Source organism: Giraffa tippelskirchi, chromosome X, assembly GCF_054371585.1.
Source record: "Giraffa tippelskirchi isolate mGirTip1 chromosome X, T2T-mGirTip1v1.2.pri, whole genome shotgun sequence".
Lineage (NCBI taxonomy): Eukaryota > Metazoa > Chordata > Mammalia > Artiodactyla > Giraffidae > Giraffa > Giraffa tippelskirchi.
In genome coordinates, this window is record NC_137289.1 from 53,198,184 (window position 1) to 53,216,828 (window position 18,645).

At 40.1% G+C, this 18,645-nt stretch overlaps 2 protein-coding genes across 2 annotated transcripts in view; one reads left to right on the forward strand and one right to left on the reverse strand.

Moving 5' to 3' along the window:
- The window catches only part of IL1RAPL2 (interleukin 1 receptor accessory protein like 2), a 1,535,365-nt gene that overhangs the window by 279,568 nt on the left and 1,237,152 nt on the right, over nucleotides 1-18,645 (forward strand). Inside the window, exon 4 of the mRNA XM_081566378.1 lies at nucleotides 1,938-2,022. The gene's annotated coding sequence lies outside the window, so the exon portion shown is untranslated. The remainder of the gene's footprint in view (nucleotides 1-1,937; nucleotides 2,023-18,645) is intronic.
- The window catches only part of L1TD1 (LINE1 type transposase domain containing 1), a 789,799-nt gene that overhangs the window by 90,673 nt on the left and 680,481 nt on the right, over nucleotides 1-18,645 (reverse strand). The window lies entirely within an intron of this gene.

The following is an 18,645-nucleotide window of genomic DNA, read 5'->3' on the forward strand; positions in this document are numbered from 1 at the left end:
ACGGATGAGCCTGGTAGGCTGCAGTCCATGGGGTCGCGAAGAGTCGGGCACGACTGAGCGACTTCACTTTCACGTTTCACTTTCATGCCTTGGAGAAGGAAATGGCAACCCACCCCAGTGTTCTTGCCTGGAGAATCCCAGGGACAGGGGAGCCTGGTGGGCTGGGGTCGCACAGAGTCGGACACGACTGAAGCGACTTAGCAGCAGCAGCATGTGCCCAACAGAGCCTCAGACACTGTGGGGGAAATAGTAGAAGGAACAGACATCACCTCAGCCTATAGAAAGCCTGAGATTTTGTTAGAGTTTACTTGGAGATCGAAAAATCTAGAGAAGCGTTATACATTTCATATAATCAAATGCAGAGATGGCAAGCCTCCTAGATTAGTGATCTCATATGTTACTGTGCTTTAGAATACCCTGAGATCTTTGTTAAACACACAAATTCCTGAACTTCAGACAGTCTGATTCTTCAGGGCATGGGTGATACTCAGGAATCTGCATTTTATTAAGATGCCTAGGTTATTCTGCTGCTGGGGGTGCCTAAGCTATAATTTGGAAGCAGTGGGATAAAAGTATCTGTGGAAAATCGGGAGACATGTAAAGGCTGGGAGTGACCAGGAAAGGTTTGACTGGAGCCTGGAAGGGTGGGCTGAACTTGGACAATTCATGATGGGAGGAGATTCAGAAAAGGGGTACCAGAGGTGGGGATGAGAATAGAATATGTTGCAGAGACTGGCTAGTTATTCACCATTTCTATTTTCTTCCTAGACCCACAGACTACATTTCCTAGCTTTCACACAGTGATTCATGGCCATTTAACTGAGTTCTGGCCAATGGAATGTGGATTTACTTTGTGTGTCATTTTTAGTCCTGGCCCATAAAACCCACCCATGTAATCTTGTACTGTTTCTCTTCTTCTATCTACTGGCTTGATGTTGATACCTTGGGCAACCTGGGAATCAAAAGTTGGACCTGGTACAGATTCCACCAGTGTGGGTGCCAAAATAACACTGAATACCCCTTACCCATAAGGAACATCTGTTTTGGACTTTGCTTGAGTAAGATTTCTATTGTGTCAAGCTCCTGAAATTTCAGGGATTGTCTGTTAGAACTTTTACCGTAATGTTAACATTGAGGGGACCAGGCTAACTGAGGCAGATAATTTCTGGTAGTAATCATCATTATTCTTCTTAGGAATGATTTTCAGGCTCACCATTACCCAGAATTAATGTGTGGACACTAGATGTATATGCAGTCATCTAGGTAAATTGTCTCAAGAATCATATAGACAGTTTCAAAATGCCTTGTATATATTTCTATGTGACATTTAATTATCTGGACTCTTAACTGGACATTCCTTTACCCCTAAATCCCTTGGCCAAGCATGAATGGATTTGAAAACAAACATTTCACTGAAATAGGGGGGTTCAAATTCTTTGGCCCCTTTAATGCCTTTTCAGATAAGGCAAAGGTAGCTGAAAGCATATTAGCACACATTGGGAAGGACTTAATTCATCTCACACCCACATCCTGCCTTTCCCCTGCTCCACAGCTGCCTAACCGCTCCTAGGAAGTAGGTTGCTTGGCTGCAATTAAACTCAAGCACCTCCTCAAGCACTTGGTGAAAAACAGCTTGGCATAATGATACTTCTGCTCCTACTCCATAGGAGTGAGCTGAAAAGATATTAGCAGTTGACTTAGAAACTTGTGAGGGTCTTACAACTTGAATTCCCATAATTAATTGGTTGCTTAATCGTTCCTAGTAATGGGTGACTTATGTAGGTTTTTCACAGAATTTATCAATTATATTAATTAATCATTTTTAAGTAGAAAACACTGATGTTCTTTCAGTGGGACAGGTGACATTTAGCCCTATGAATTTCAGAGTTCGTCTTGCCTGGTACCTTCTCACACTGCCCTATTTTTTTGTTGTTCAGGGATGGATACAGCAGAATCTGGATGACTCCTAACATTCAGTGGACTTGTGATCTGGACCAATCTTGTTATTGGATGCTGATGGAGGTATGATCTGGAGGCCCCTGTCCTATCCCCAAATATTCCCCTGGCCAGAAGGATTTCTCCCTGGCCTGACAAAGTGTCTGATATTTTCACTATGGAAATAGGTCTGGGGGCCACAACATTATCTCCAAAGAGTTTCCAGGTAAAATGTAATTAATTACTACTACTAAGGACTTCCTTTGTGGTACTAGTGGTACAGAAACTGCCTGCCAATGCATAAGAGATGCAGGTTTGATCCCTGGGTCTGGAAGATCCCCTGGAGAAGGAGATGGCAACCCACTCCAGTATTCTTGCCTAGAGAATCCCATGGACAAAGGAGCCTGGCGGGCTACAGTCCATGGGGTCGCAAAGCACTGGACACGACTGAAGGGGCTTAACATGCATGCACAAGAGGTAGAATAACCCATTACCCACCAACAAAAATGAGCTTATTAACATTGCATAAAAATAGGACATAAATAGAAAGGTATTCAGGATGGAAAAAGCTGAATAAATGGAGCACTCTCTGCTTCACTGCATGGAAAACTCCTCAGAATCTCTGTGGCCAAGTGAGACCCCTGGCAACTTGGGGAAGGTGCACCTTGCACTCCATCTCGAGGAGCTTCAGAGAGGGTGTATTTTCCAGAGAACCAGAAATGGTGGACAGCTAAAGTAAGAAATGGAATTTGAAATGGGACATATGGGAATAGAGAAGGAAGAAGAAGTTTAAAATGGGGAGCAAGAACAAGGATTTGAAAAATGAGATGTCAACATATCAAGCCACATCTCTGGAAAGAATCACTGGAGCGAATAACAGAGTAACAGAAAGAATAAAGACATACTTGCTACTCCTTGCCCTCACATCAGGCAGCTCCTACCCTCACTGCCTTACCCAGTCTTATTAGACCCACATATCATGCAAATATTTAATATTATCATTTGTTAGCTTCTTGATATCTGTCTTGAGCCTTTGCTGTAGCCATCGTGCCACCAGCTGGGTGACCACTAAAACTCATACCATTAGCTTCACAGGGCAGGACTTGGCAGTGCCTAGATAAGCAATTCAGATACAGTCAGTATATCCTTTCAGTGAATATCTAAGACTACGGGCACTATCACAATGCAGTCAGAGATAAAAGTACATTCCTCACTAATGTCTGTCAGTCATCATGAAATTTATGCTGACATTTCTTTTCTTGTTAGAATTCCTTTTAACTTATGGTTACCATTGTCAGGGAATAAAGGCAACTCAATAACATTCCCTGAGTCTGGCCAATGAACTTGGGTAATATTTCCGTTTTAGATCTCAAGGCTAATTTTTAGTATTATTGCTGCTGTTTATCTATCTATCTATCTATCTATCTATCTATCTATCTATCTATCTATCTTCTATCCATGCATCCATCCATTTTTAAAAATATAAGAATAGAATATCATTACAAGAAGAGGATGCCACTATAATGCTACTCACTGATGGATAGTAGGCATGATTTATAGGCACATTTTCCTAGGTCAGAGAGAAGCAGAGAGGTGCCCAAAAGGTTCATCTGTTTTCTAGAGACTGAAGCCAACTTATGTAACCAGGATCCCTTTTGTCTTCACCTCAAGATCTACTTTTTCCTTCTATTATAGTTTTTGAGTACTTTATTGACTCTTTGCCTTTGGCTTCACTCAAGCAATGAAATCTTGCACCTGGATTAGCACAAGAAATATACCCGCAGTTTATCCTCCATAATTTTTGCCAGGGTAAAAAAACGTTCTTGCCTGTCAGGAGAATATAAGCAATATGCTCCTGTGTGAATACTTATTACTTGCCTGTCAGAAAAAGGTTACAGAAATTTCCCTTTGGGGAGAATGTTATGAAGATTTTTTTTTCCTTCTGCCTAGTAAATTTCTTGCAGATGTACCTCTCTGGGTACCACAGCTGCAATTCCCTCTGGAAGTTCATCTGGCATAAATGCACCATGGAGACAAATTCCCATCATGGTAAAATGTTGCTAGTATTTTCCTTCTGAGAGGCATACAGAATGTTTTCCTACTGTGTAAGTGTACTTGAAGCAGGTTGAAGCTTTGGAATTTGATTTGGAGAGTCCTGTTCTTTCAGTTCTTGGGCTACCTTCATAACATTGGGGTTGAGAACAGGATCGACATTCCTGTCAGAATAGTCTGCAGTAGGAAGTTTTGCCTGGATTTGTTATGTTTTGGGCAACAGGATTTGATCTGTGTCTCTGATGGCTCAGATGGTAAAGAATCTGCCTGCAGTGCGAGAGACCAAGGTTTGATGCCTGGGTCGGGAAGATCCTCTGGGGAAGGGAATGACAACCCACTCCAGTATTCTTGCCTGGAGAATTCCATGGACAGAGGAGCCTGGTGGGCTAAAGTCCATGGTCTCACAAAAAGTCGCACACGACTGACTAAAATAAACACATGCGTCTAAAGTGGAGTGATATTACGTTAACTGTGAGTACCCAGAGTCTTATATCTCTGGCAGACACAGCATCCAAGTAAATGTGTTGGTGCTCAGGGCATGGGGAGAGATTTTGTAGCTGGTAGCTAGGTTGGCACCTGCCCATCATTGCTTATAGCTGTTCCATGAACTGCTGCCCCAGTGACCATCACCTCAAAGGCCTTCCCCAGTTCAATATTCACTAGAGAGTTATTGCTAGGTCACCAGCATTGCTTCTTTATAGTGTCTTGCTATGCTGTGCACAGCTGACGTCATTGTAAGCTGCCAGGCTTTCATATAGATTTATTGATATGGACAGAACAACCAGTGGAGTGTTCACCAGTGAACAAAGACGCATGACCATAGTTACACTCTGGTGAGCTAAGTTGATCTGAACCAAGGACCGGAAATGATCTTTTTTTTTTTTTCAAAGGGCAGCATAAGACATGTATTTTATTTAGTCTATTTGAACTTGATTTTACAGTAGTGCTGCTAATGCATTTTTTCCTTGCCAGTTAGTACAATACTTACTGATTATGACATCAGATGAGCAGTTTAGCTAGGGGTAGCAGAAGCAGCTATTTCAACCTGGTATGAAGTAATCATAAATAGAATGCCTTGTTTTCCATAAAATGTCATGCTAGGACTTTGAGTGACAGTAATGCTGGAGCCGTCAGATAAATTATGGGACTGCGAAGTTTGCTAAGACCATACTAGTAGTTAGCACAGCTGAAAAGTCAGGAAGCCAAGGAGATTATGCAGAGATAAAGAAAGATACAGACATCAGAATTCAGAGCAGGCAGTGGAGTCATGTGTTTGAGTGGAGTAAATGGGAGAAGTCCATATAAAACGTCATTCTTTGAGACACCTAGCTTGAACCAGATACTCTTATGTACTTTCTCTCACAGAAGAAATACACCAGTTATGTCTTCAGCTAGTAGCAAAGAGGGAAATGATATCTGGCTGAGCAAAACAGACACAGGAATAACTAGCTGGTAGGTGGGAGACAGTACAGAAATGTGATTAGGCACTCTGGCAATAGAGTCTCAAAATGGCTGCGGTCAAAGTTATGACTGAGAAAATATACCAGGAAGCTAGTCCAATTGCCAGCACACAATAGGATCTCAACACATTTTTTAAGTCCTGCAAAAGAGATTATGCCTAAAAACCAAAGGATGAAAATTTCCAAGTGTATGCAAAGTGAGCTTTCTAATCACACATCTACATAGCAACATTTTTTATAAAATCATATTTCTCAACACATAATAATTAAAAATTAGGGTAAGTTAATAACCAAGGTTAACCTCAAAACAGTTTTGGAAATTTATTTTGGAAATATGAATGTACACTAATTATTGCCAGCTAGCATGTCTACTACAATGACTAATATGCTTTCTGACTTCGTAAGGAAGAAAAAAGAATTTTGGTTAAATATACACCAATTATTCATATTTTGAATTTCTATATAATCCTGGCACATTCTTAACTGGCCCAAATAAGTGAAGAACAACAATGTCACAATCCTTATACTGTCAATTGTATCTCATTCAGGAATATTAGCACACTGATGATTCTGTTCAAATTTTGGTGGAATGGAGAGTTACTTTATATCTCTTTTGAAGCCCTGCCATCCTTTTTCCTTAGATTGTGTGCTTAATAGAGACAACCTGGGGCTAGAAAGAAGCAAATCATTTTAAAGTCAGAAAACCTGAGACCAAGGCCTAGTTGTACCACTTACGAGATGAGCTAACTTTCTGTGCCTCAGATCTCCCACCTACATAGAATCTGCCTTGACAGAACTGAATCCATAGTGGAAATATTAGGGCCTTAGACCCTGCAATAATAATAATAGCTAGCATATTGCATTCTTAGTGTGTTCCAGGCATTGGTATAAGCAAGTAGGTAGTACTCATGTATCGCTCACCACAATGCAGAGCACTTGTTTCCTCCAGTTTATAAAGAGAAAGCTGATGCACAGAGAGGTGAAATCATTTGCTCAGGGTCACACAGCTAGTAAATGACAGTGCTATGATTTATGATTTCAGCATCTTGGGAGTTCAGCTCTGGTATCAAAGTTCTTCACCTCTATAATATACTGCCTCCTGATGCTGTCAGAGAGGAAAATAAAAATAGTTTTTTATGCTAGGATTTTGGACTCCTATTTCATGTTGCCCATATGGAAATGTGCCTGGGTTTAGGAGTTCTTCAACCAGTTTAGAAGCCATAATCTGTTCCACCACTGACATGCTGTGTGATCTTTTTTCACTTGACCTCCCAAGCCCTCATTTCCACGTTGAAAACTGACTAATAATAGTCGCCATACCCACCTATTTAAATTGTTCTGAGAAGATGTGAAATAAATGTTCTTTGAAAATAGGGTCTAAAATGCTAGACAGCAGTAGAGGTAAAAACAGGAAAGACTCCAAGTGAAAAGAAGGTTAATACAAGTTCAGGCTCAGGAAAGGAAGAAGAGATCTGACCTCTACATACACCAAGGGGACCTAACAAACTAACAAGCAGACTGGCAGGTCAGGGTCAGAGGAACAAAGAAGAAGAGAAAGTTTGAGAGTGAGCTGGCTCTTGTATTAACCAGAATTTTCCTACTGAGAAAATAGTTATTCATGGCATTTGGCCATTGTGGAAAAGGAATAAAGTTTCCAGGACCTCAGAGGAGCATCATGGGGTTAGAGGCGTGAAGTACATTAAAAGTATTTTGTCCTAGAGGAAATTGCAGTAGTGTATCCAAACAGTGTTTTTGAAAGATAAAAAGCTCAGTATTCATTACAGGGGAAAATGTTCTTTGATTCACAGGGGCATTTAGTATCCATTTGTTGTTGTTTAGTTAGTAAGTCGTGTCCGACTCTTTTGCAACCCCATGGACTGCAGCCCACCAGGCTCCTCTGTCCATGGGATTCTCCAGGCAAGAATACTGGAAAGGGTTCCCATTTCCTTCTCCAGGGGATCTTCCTGACCCAGGTATCAAACTCATGTCTCCTGCCTTGGCAGGCAGAATCTTTACTGCTCAGTCACCTTAGTATCCACTAAGTTCCTTAGTATCCACTACTGTTCATCATAGTTTTATTACAAGAACAAAATGACAATGATGATAATGTTTACGATTCATTTTGTGCCTGTAATATGAAAAAGGATATGCTAGATCCTTTATATGTATTATTTCTCACTCTCATTGCAATCTTATGAGGTAAGACTATTTTATCCCTATTGTATAGATGAGAAAACTGACCTTCAGTGATTAGTGACTTGCTACTTGTCATGTAACTACTCACATGCCTTCTTAGAGGCTTCCAAGCTATTTTCTCCTCACAGTCTTTACCACTTAATTATCTGAAATTATTTTTGTTACATGTTTGCTTCCTTGTTTGTTGTCTTTATGCCACACTAATACGGAGATGTCATGAGGGCAGAGATTTTGTTCATTTCATCAGTATGTACCTCAGGTTTAGAATAGTCCAAGGTACATAGTTTAGTAAATGGCAAGGTGGCAGAGGTGGAACTTAATCCCTTGTCTAAGCCCCTCCTCTCAAAAGCCTCAGATCTTTTGAAGACTCCATATTGCTGCTTTCTTTCTATACTTATTTTTTTCTATTTAAAAAGACTAAAAATTGAAAGTTACAGCTCTCTGTGTTACCTGTGCTCACTCTCTTCTCCGTAATGACAGGAAAAACAAATAATTAACTGAGCCTCTTTTTTTTTTTTTTTTGTTTAATTTAACCCCTAAAGCCAAACCAAACCAAAACCCTCTCCTTAAGAAAAATTCCACGGAGAACGAAATGGGGATATTATAAATTAAAAGGGAAAGAACTGACTACAATCTGCAGCATGGTAAATTTGAACCTTTGGGGGCACGTAGAAGGCAATGGCACCCCACTCCAGTACTCTTGCCTGGAAAATCCCATGGACAGAGGGGCCTGGTAGGCTACAGTCCATGGGGTTGCTAAGAGTCGGACACGACTGAGCAACTTCACTTTCACTTTTCCCTTTCATGCACCGGAGAAGGAAATGGCAACCCACTCCAATGTTCTTGCCTGGAGAATCCCAGGGACGGCGGACCCTGGTGGGCTGCCGTCTATGGGGCCGCACAGAGTCGGACACGACTGAAGCGACTTAGCAGCATTACTTGTGTCAGGGCGGGGAAGGGATTTATTTTTCGTTCTTATCAGCAGGTGGCAGCACTTTTCTTAGGCTGAAGGTGAGTTCAACAGGGAATCTAAGAAGCCTGGTCCAGATGCTAATAGATAAAGAGATTTTTCAAAAACCAAAGTTCTTAAGTTCACTTCTCCTCGAGTATGGTTAACTTCTAATTGAAATATAGATTGAAAAACACCATCTGTTGAACATAATGTCAGCGCAGAGAATTTCTAACAATTACATCCATCAACTCCAGTGACTGTTTTGAGGAGTCTGACATGACTTACACAATTCCATCTTCATCATATACAGCAGAAAAGTGATTAAAAGGGCATTCTCAGTCTGCTTCTGTCATCTTCATTTTCTACCTCAACTTTTACAAAATTGCTTACCTGGTTTACCTCATGGCCGTAACTAAGTTGGAACTATCTTCCCCCATGGAGGTTTTCTCTTTTTTTGAAGGCTGTTCACATAGTGCAGTGGCAGGTATGTTTAGGTCAAAGCAGGCTGGGATTGGATTTGACTCCTATTAGGGCTGTGTACTTTGGCATTCTTCTGCAATAAAGCTTTCATGTGACTGGCTCCATGAGAGATGGTCAAGAATCGCTCATTTACTTGTCTGTCTCTTTACTGGTTTGAAAGCACTTTGAGATGAATCAGCCATGGGTTTACAGTATGGCAAAAACTACTACAATATTGTAAAGTAATTAGCCCCCAACTAAAATACATAAATTTATTAAAAAAAATAAAAAATTAAAAAATAAATAAATAAATAAATAAATAAAAATCTTAAAAAAAAAAAAAAAAGAAAGCACTTTGAGAAAATGGATCATGTTTTGGTTCTTTTTCTTAACCGCAGTACCCAGCACAGGACTTGAAATATAACAGAATCTCAGTAAAAGTTTGTTCCTTGGATGTTTGTTTGTATTGTTCTGAAGCTTCCATGGTAATGGGAACTTTGTTGGACTTTATATATTCTGGAACATGTTTTGTTTTTTTTAATCAGTGATATTTTCAGGACATGGCTAAAGAAAATGCCTGGATGTACAATCCTGTGTACAAATCTGTAGAAATGTAAAATTTTATTGGGTTGATTTTGTTCTCATTTTTTGATCTCTGGGGGCTTCCCTGGTGGCTCAGTGGTAAAGAACCCACCCGCCAATGCAGGAGACATAAGAGACCTGGGTTTGGTCTGTGGGTCCGGAAGATCCCCTGGAGAAGGAAATGGCGACCCTCTCCAGTATTCGTGCCTGGAGAATCCCATGGACAGAGGCGCCTGGTCCTGGTGGGCTACAGTCCATAGGGTCGCAAACAGTAGTACATGACTGAAGCGACTAAGCAGGCATGCACGTTGATTTCTGAGAGGCTTGAAGGACAGACACATTCATAGACTCACATTCTCAACCATCAACATCTACTGAGATAAACTTTATACTAGACTCTGGTGATGCAATATAGAGATACAGTCCCTGCCTTTTAGGAGGTGGGATGTAAGATGTGGTCGTGCAATCATGAGGAACAGTACAACTTATCACATATTCCAAGCACTTGATGAACAAGGATGATCAGGAAAAACTCAGGTAGTAAAGATTATAGCAAAGATGTTCTACTAAAGTCTATAAGCAATCTGGCTATTTGAAACACCCTGGGTAATGAAAAATTTTCACTTTTATTGGAATCCTTGTTGTTGTTGTAAAATGTAGCCATGCTGTGCTAGTAGAACATTAACCAAGATCTCCTAAATATCTTCAATGCATAAATTAGCCCCAAAGAGAAAAAAAAAAACTTAATGGTTTATTTTTTTAAAAGGAATTCTTTGCTGAATCAGTTATTTTTTCATGTGCTAATAATAGGTGAAAGAACATATCAGGAATAGCTTCATAAAGTGACTGTGATTTTAGTTTTCATAGTTAATTTTAGCCTAAGTTGGCTGAAAAGAAGTGAAAAGCTCCAAGGTCAAAACCATGGTTTGCCAAAAAGCAATTGTTTGTGATTATTTGTACAAACAACATACAGAAGAATCATGGTTCTGAAAGGAAATGGAACTATATTTTAGAGATAGTCATTCCTAATTTTTTTCTTTAAAATTTCTCACATGTAGTATAGAAATTTGCAAAGAGAAGGTAGAAAGAAAGAGTAATGCCATTTAGTGATTGAAAAATATAAACTGGGATAAAGGCCATCAAAATGATGATAAAACTAGATAAGCTTCATCAACTTTAAATGATTCATTTTCTTTGAAGGGAAAAACTTTTTAGTGATTTTCCACAATATATTAAGTAACATTTGGGAGTGAGTAATGCTCAATTCATTTACTGTTGTAAGGAATTTGCTTTATGCCCCATCCTTCCTCCCCAACTTTCCCACCATTCTTATCCCAGGATCTTAGATGTATTGATTTCTCTATCAGTGCTTTCTTCTGAATAGCTAACTCACTCTTCAGTCCTACAAGATTAACTATATCTCCAACTGCTATGGCCAATTTCTGAAGTTTATGGTTCATTTCATAAAGTCTTGTAAATCAGCCTTTACTTCCTTTTAATTATGTCTCCCTGTAGAATGCTTGTGCCAGCATTGCTTCAGATTTATATGTGAGGCCAAGAACCAGACAACCTTATCATGGGATAATTGTTTTAAATCCTATTAAGGTCTTTTCTGTATTAAAATGACTGAGGTTAGGAACAGCAAGTTTGACAATCAACTGTGTTTCTTTTCATTTAAGGCCTGGCACAAGACTGATTTATTCTTAGAAAACTTCTCTGTTCAACTTACCTCTCCAAACATACCCACAGCCCTCCCTACATCCATACCCCCTATCCCTTAATATCATTCTACGTTGATTTGTATTTCTTGGCATTTAAGTAGTATTCTAACTTTAATGATATGTTTTATATACTTATATTCTGCACTATAGCACAGTGATTAATAGCTTCATACGTGAAGTAATATTGTCAGGGTTTGATACTAGCTCTGCCTTGTAATAGTAGTGTGAAAGTGAAAGTGACATTGCTCAGTCATGTCCGACTCTTTGCGACCCCATGGACTGTAGCCTACAAGGCTCCTCCGTCCATGGGATTTTCCAGGCAAGAGTACTGGAGTGGGTTGCCATTTCCTTCTCCAGAGGATCTTCCTGACCTGGGGATTGAACCTGGGTCTTCCACATTGTACGCAGATGCTTTACCATCTGAGCTACCAGGGAAGTCCAACAGTAGTGTGATTTGGAGCAATTTACTTAACTTCTTCATGTCTCGGCTTCCTCATCTCCAAAATGGAGACGATAATAATAGCAATTCCGTTATAGGATTGTGACAAGTAAAAATTTTAAGATGGTACAGCATTTAGCACATATTGGCCAATAGTGTTACATGAGTGCAGGCAGTTTTGTTACTATGTTTTTGGATATTTCTCATTTCTGAATTATTTTTATGGCTCTTTAAGGGCAAGAAGTATGGTCTAAATCTTTACATACCCCTTATGATAATTTTATGTGTCAACTTGACTAGTTCAGGGGATATCTAGTTATCTAGTTAAATGTTACTTTTGTCTATGTCTATGTTTGGATGAGATTAACATTTGAATTGGTGGACTCTTTAAAGTAGATTTGCTTCCCCAATGAGGGTGGGCATGATCCAATCCATTAAGGGCCTGAATAGAAGAAAAAAGCAGAGAAAGGGGGAATTCACCTTCTTTTTCCCTGCCTAATTTCTTGAGCTGGGACACCTCATTTTCTCCTGTCCTTGAACTAAGATTTAAATCTCTGGCTTCCCTTGGTTCTCAGACCTTCAGACTTAGACTGAATTAAACCAGTAGCTTTCCTGGGTTTCCAGCTTGCAGACAGCAAATTGTGAGACTTCTTGACCTCCATAACTGCATGAACCAATTCTTCATAATAAAACTTCTTTTATATCCCATTGGTTCTGTTTCTCTGAACTCTGACTAATACACTCCCTCTGTGCCCACAGTGCCATGCATACAGGAAGTCTGTAGTATTCCCTGAAATAATGAACAAATGAATAAATCATTGTAGTGATTCCAGATGTATGTATATGACCCTAATGTAACTGATACATTCAGAAAAATATTTATAATCAAGAAAATATTCAAACAAGTGTCTATATCAAAGCAGGAATTGGCCAGACCCCACCTGGGTTCATATCTGGCCATGAAGAGAGTGTTGAAAAGTTTTCCTTGAAGAAGGCTAATTTCAGAATTCAGAAAAGCTTGAAAATTGTGTTCTGAGAAGCAGTTTTTGGAGGAAGAAATACTTTGAGGGAAGTAGATATGCTAGTTTTCCTCTTTTGCAAGGGAAGAATTCCTCTGACTCTATGTTGCCCCAGTATACAGAGGTAAGACCAATAAGTGAAAATTATAGGATGGAATATTTGAGCTCAATATAGTGAAACACTTTCAACCACTTGGGCTGCCCAACAGTGGAATGAATGGCCTTGCAAAGTATTAGTTTGGCTAGATTTACAGGCAGCCAACTTCCTTTCACACTGGTTAGATGCATAGGTGTCCCTTCTGTGGTGGGGAACTCCTGAGTTGCATTCATGGCCACTGCACAGGCAAGATCAGCTGTAGAGCCACACTGGCAAAGATAAGAAGAGTACTCTTTTATCCTTTCACCTCACATTCATAGAAGCTAGAGTGAGGGCAAAGATTGTCAGTGCCATAATATACCTGTCCAGGTCATATGCTATGAAGACTCAAAGGAAGGGCAGTACGGTTTATGTCCAGGACCTGGATCATTCAATATTTTGTGAAGCTGAAAAGTCACCTAGGCTAATGATAACCAAATTTAGATTTTACCAGTTAACAAAATTACCCCCATCATACCAAATGCATGGACTGATACAGGATCACTAACATTTTATCTTGCCAAGTGAGGACATTATAAAAAGAAAACTCACCTACTACCCATTTACATTATTATTTTATAAAAGAAAGAAATGGGAGATAATATTACAATAAAAATATTAACTGATTTTAGTGTTTTGAAAACACATATGCTGTCCAAGTTTTTCTCGTTTCACCATGGTCAGGTAAAATTATCACGGACTGGCTTGAGTTTACAAAAAAGCCCTTGGGAACCACTGTTTTGGCTTTAGTGGTATTCTTTGATTGTTCCAGGTGAGAGTCCCACATCCTTCCCTTCCAGACTTTTTCTAACTCTCTTATGGGATTGCTATTTTAAGCAGTAATTCCTGAGAATAACATTTTATCCCATAGATCCCACAGAAATGAAAATGTAAGCAATATCTCCATGGGTAGATAGGTCTCAACCAATTTAGATTTTGCTGTGGTTTGACATCATTGTAGGGATCACAGGAACACTTACCATTAAGTCAGCAAGTTTGTGTTTTTCACCTACTCTAAAGATCCAGAGAATAATATGGTGTATTATTCCTATTTCAAATGCCAAAAGACTAGGAATTATAGAAGCTATTAGGAAAATAACTTAATCCACCAAGAATAGGGACTTTAAGGCTTTGATATCTTCTGAAAGCCTTTTGAACCTGCCTGGCATAATAGATGAGGTAAAATTCCATTTTCCTGTAATAGATAATGTATTGAGGATGCTCCTAGGGAAAAATATTCTAAATATCTACTCTGACAAGAGATGGACCCCTATCATTTTTTAAACTTTAATTCCATTTCAGAAACATTGATATATAATTACTTGCTACTGAGTTGGAATTTGTCTACATACAAAATCACTTTTTTGAAGCATATTATCTGCTAATGGAATCATAGGGCATTTTCTGGAGAGGGAAGAAAAAGACTAATCTGTCGGCTGCATGGCATAGGTAGATTACCATTGAGATTAATGGTTTCTATAGTGTAATGTATTGTTCTTAAGTGCTTGGATTCATATTTTAAAATCGTGTTATTCAGAAGTTCGTATGATGCTTTTGGCATCACAATTTTTTAAAAATATATATTCATTTATTTGGCTGTGCTGGGTCTTTGTTGCAGCATGCAGTGTCTTTTTTCTTTTCTTTTCTTTTTTTAAGTTGTGGCACATGAACTCTTAGTTGTAGCATGTGGGATCTAGTTCCCTGACCAGGTATGGAACACAGGCCCCTTACATTGGGAGCACAGAGTCTTAGCCACTGAACCACCAGGGAAGTCCTGACATCTTAGTTTTGAGTATAACGAGTGTAGGATTTTTATGCCCTTTTGAAAATCTCATGTCTAGTATCATCCCAATGGGTTTTCCTTCAAACTTAATCCACATGTTCTTAATTGCTAAGGTTCAACACATGTGTCTGGAAGATTTCAAAGCTGGGCAGATCCTGCTGAGATCACCGCTTGGGGTGCTGAGAACATCCTCAGCCAAACCAATCCAGCTCTGATTAATGAACAAGTTTTATTTATGGCCTATAGCCTGAGAAGACTCCAGGAAAAGTCTCCCTCATAATATCACTCTTTTCCTTCTTTATTGTAGGCTTTCACTTGAACAGTTGCAAGGGGCATTTAACTTATCTCTCAACTTTAATTTTCTATTGTACTTAGAGTGATCTTAAAACTTAAATCAGATCCAGTCCTTCTCTTATATGAAATTCTTCTTAAATGGTTCCCATTGTGCACAGAATAAGATGTAGACTCTCAACTACTGCCTGCAAGGCCTTGCATGATTTAACTTCTGCCTACCTGTATAGTCATGTATTTATTTAATCATTCAACAGGTGTTTATAAACTTTTACCATGTCCATGTTGAATAAAACTGATCAAAATCCCTGCCCTGACATTTTGGTTGAGAGAAGCAAATAATAAGCAAGAAGAAAAGTTAAATATATAATAGATTAGACAGAATAAGTGCTACAGAGAAAAATAAGGCAGTAAAGAAGAATATTGGTAGGGGGAGGCAATTCAAATCAATCAGGGTCTTGGCAGATGGAACACTCAGGTAGGATACTTTGAGGAGCTATTTACAAAGGTGTAGGGCTGCCGTCTATGGGGTCGCACAGAGTTGGACATGACTGAAGCGACTTAGCAGCAGCAGCGGCAGCAGGCAAGATACAGGTTAAATCATAAAGAATAGTGTACAGTGGGACTCAGTTATCACCCCAAGGTCTTGAAGGGTTAAAAAACAGAGACGTCACTAGAAGGAGGAGAGATTGAGATTGTATGCCTTCTAATGAACTGGTAGCTTAGCTGGTAAAGAATCCGCCTGCAATGCAGGAGACCCCAGTTCATTTTCTGGGTCAGGAAGTTCCCTTGGAGAAGAGATAGGCTACCCACTCCAGTATCTTTGGGCTTCCCTGGTGGCTCAAATGGTAAAGAATCTGCCTGCAGTGTGGGAGACCTGGGTTCGATTCCTGGGTTGGGAAGATCCCCTGCAGGAGGGCATGGCAACCCACTCCAGTATTCTTGCCTGGAATGTCCCCAACGACAGAGGAGCCCCATGGACAGTCCTTGGGGGTCACAAAAAGTTGGACACAACTGAGCGACTAAGCACAGCACAATACAACGAACATAGTGACCTTAGACCAAGGGATTCAGCCAGCCCTAGATGACAGGGAGGGAGCTGGGTGAATAAATAGCCCAAATCTTTTCTCAGGTCTCCTCCTGGTCTTCCCACTGGCCAAACATAATAGGAAGCCAGAAGGGTGAGGGAGCCCATTGAGGTAGTCTACCTGGTCAGTCCTGGAGAGAGAAATAGAGGACAGGATGAAGAAGAATGAAGAGTCTGGAGGTAAATAGAACATATTCAGTATAAGGTTGTGATTTTACATAGGATGGTGAGGGAAGACTTCAATAAAAGTGAGGATGTACACAATAGTACATATATTGCTAAAACACATTTTAAAGTAATGTTGAAATCCTTGGCTATGGAGAAAGGGAGTGGGAATGAGGATAAAAGGAAATATGTAAATAAATAAAATTCGTGAACAACTTTGGTACTATATCATGAACCAAGGGATATGATTAATTCAAGTATCTTTACCTGAGAATAAAACACACACAATACACACAGATACAGCCGCTAAAAGGTACCCAGAACTGGGGCTGAGGTATGTATAGTGTCCCTAGAAATTATAATGCCACCCTCCTACCCCACCTCTACTCTTGGTTGCCCAACACTACTTTAGAATAATGTGGTTTCTTTACTCTACCTCCAGTAGCCACTTCAGAAATCTGTAGGTTGGACTAAAGATAGTTGAAGTTAAAGTCTTCTTGCCCCAGCAGAATCCAAAATAATAGAGTGTGGCATTTGACCTTCACATTGCAATATTTTCTGTGTCCTCAGATTTTTACTCAGCATCTATTTATGTTCAAGCCAGGATCTTTCTGCTACAAGGTGATACTTGCCTCAGTCACAAATTCTCAATCATGTGTTCAGCTAGAGTTGGGTGTACAAATATTGTTTTATGCCTTTACTAGAATCGTATAAACCCTTTGCATTTTTGTTGTTGTTTTGTTGCTAAGTTGTGTCTGACTCTTTTGTGACCCTACGCACTGTAGCCCACCAGGCTCCTGCACTGTAGGCAGATTCTTTTATTGCTGAGCCCTGGGGAAAGGCAAGGTAAAATATTTCAGTTGCCTAGGCTCTTTCCCGGAGAAGGCAATGGCACCCCACTCCAGTACTCTTGCCTAGAAAATCCCATGGATGGAGGAGCCTGGTAGGCTACAGTCCATGGGGTCGCTAAGAGTCGGACACGACTGAGTGACTTCACTTTCACTTTTCCCTTTCATGCACTGGAGAAGGAAATGGCAACCCACTCCAGTATTCTTGCCTGGAGAATCCTAGGGACGGCGGAGCCTGGTGAGCTGCCATCCATGGGGTCGCACAGAGTCAGACACGACTGAAGCGACTTAGCAAGACTTAGCAAGGCTCTTTCCAATTCTGTTGCCTTACCCCTACCCATATTCTCTTTCTGTAGTCCTCCTCGGGTCAGCCTATTTACTTAGATTTTCATCTTTCCACCTTGCCCCTACCCCTGATGTTTATGACTTCCTGGTGCTAATCTATCTACTGAACTTCTGACTTCCTGAACACTCTGCCTAATACTGCCTTGGAGATCTGACTCCATTTGGCTGTTTGGTTCTGACTGTCTGCTTTCCTTTGACCTCTTGTTTCTGGCTCCTCACCTTCACTTCAACTTTGGACTGCTCACACCAGCCTCTGCATTGGGCCGTGGGTCCTGAGTACTTCCCCAGGACTGCCTCACTCTTGTGCTAATTCCCTTTCCTCTGACCTGGGACTTACCTCAGCATGCTTGATCCTGACTCCACTTTTGCATCCATGACCAACTGCCATATACACTTCCCAAAGCTGACAATCTAGCAGACCTTTCCCCACTCCTACTGCCCAGCCACTACCCCAAACAACCAAGGACAGAAGTTTATATTTTGCAGCGGTATCAGCACGATTTCATGAGCTCTTGGGAGGAGGACATAGGTTGTGGCCTTTTAGTCTAGATGGACAATATAGCCACTTAACCAAATGGAAAATTATAACAATAATTACTAAAAAGGAATTTTTTATGAGTGCTTAGTGCCCCAGGGGCCAGAAGCCCTTGCTGTCACATAGGAATGAGAGAGAGTGGAGGATTTGGCTGCAAGAGAGGGTTTTAAATGGTCGAGTCACACTTAGAGTTCCAATTCTGAGCTTGGTCAAGGAGAAAGAGAGCTGCATTGATTTTTCATAATGAAAAATACATTTTTTCCATTGTGGGGGCAGCAGTGGGGACAGGGCAGTGATTAAAAAGAAAATCAAATAGTTAGGAATCACAGAGAGTTAATAGAATGTCAATTGAAGTCCTCCAGATAGTATGTTTTTTCCGTTGATATGGGAGATTTACACAGTTCCAAAACTCACATTAGCATTAATGAGGATTTCACATGTAAATTTCCAGCAAATCCAAAGGAGTATTAATTCTTTACATGTGGATGCTGCTCTGAGAAATTGTTTTTTCCCCTTTAGCTTTCCGTAATGCAATGTATAATAAAAAGCACAAATTTGGAAATTTCCCATCCAAATGATATAAGTTAAAACAAAGACAAGGTGTTTGCAAGAAGGTCTTTGCTTCTCAGAAGAGGCACTG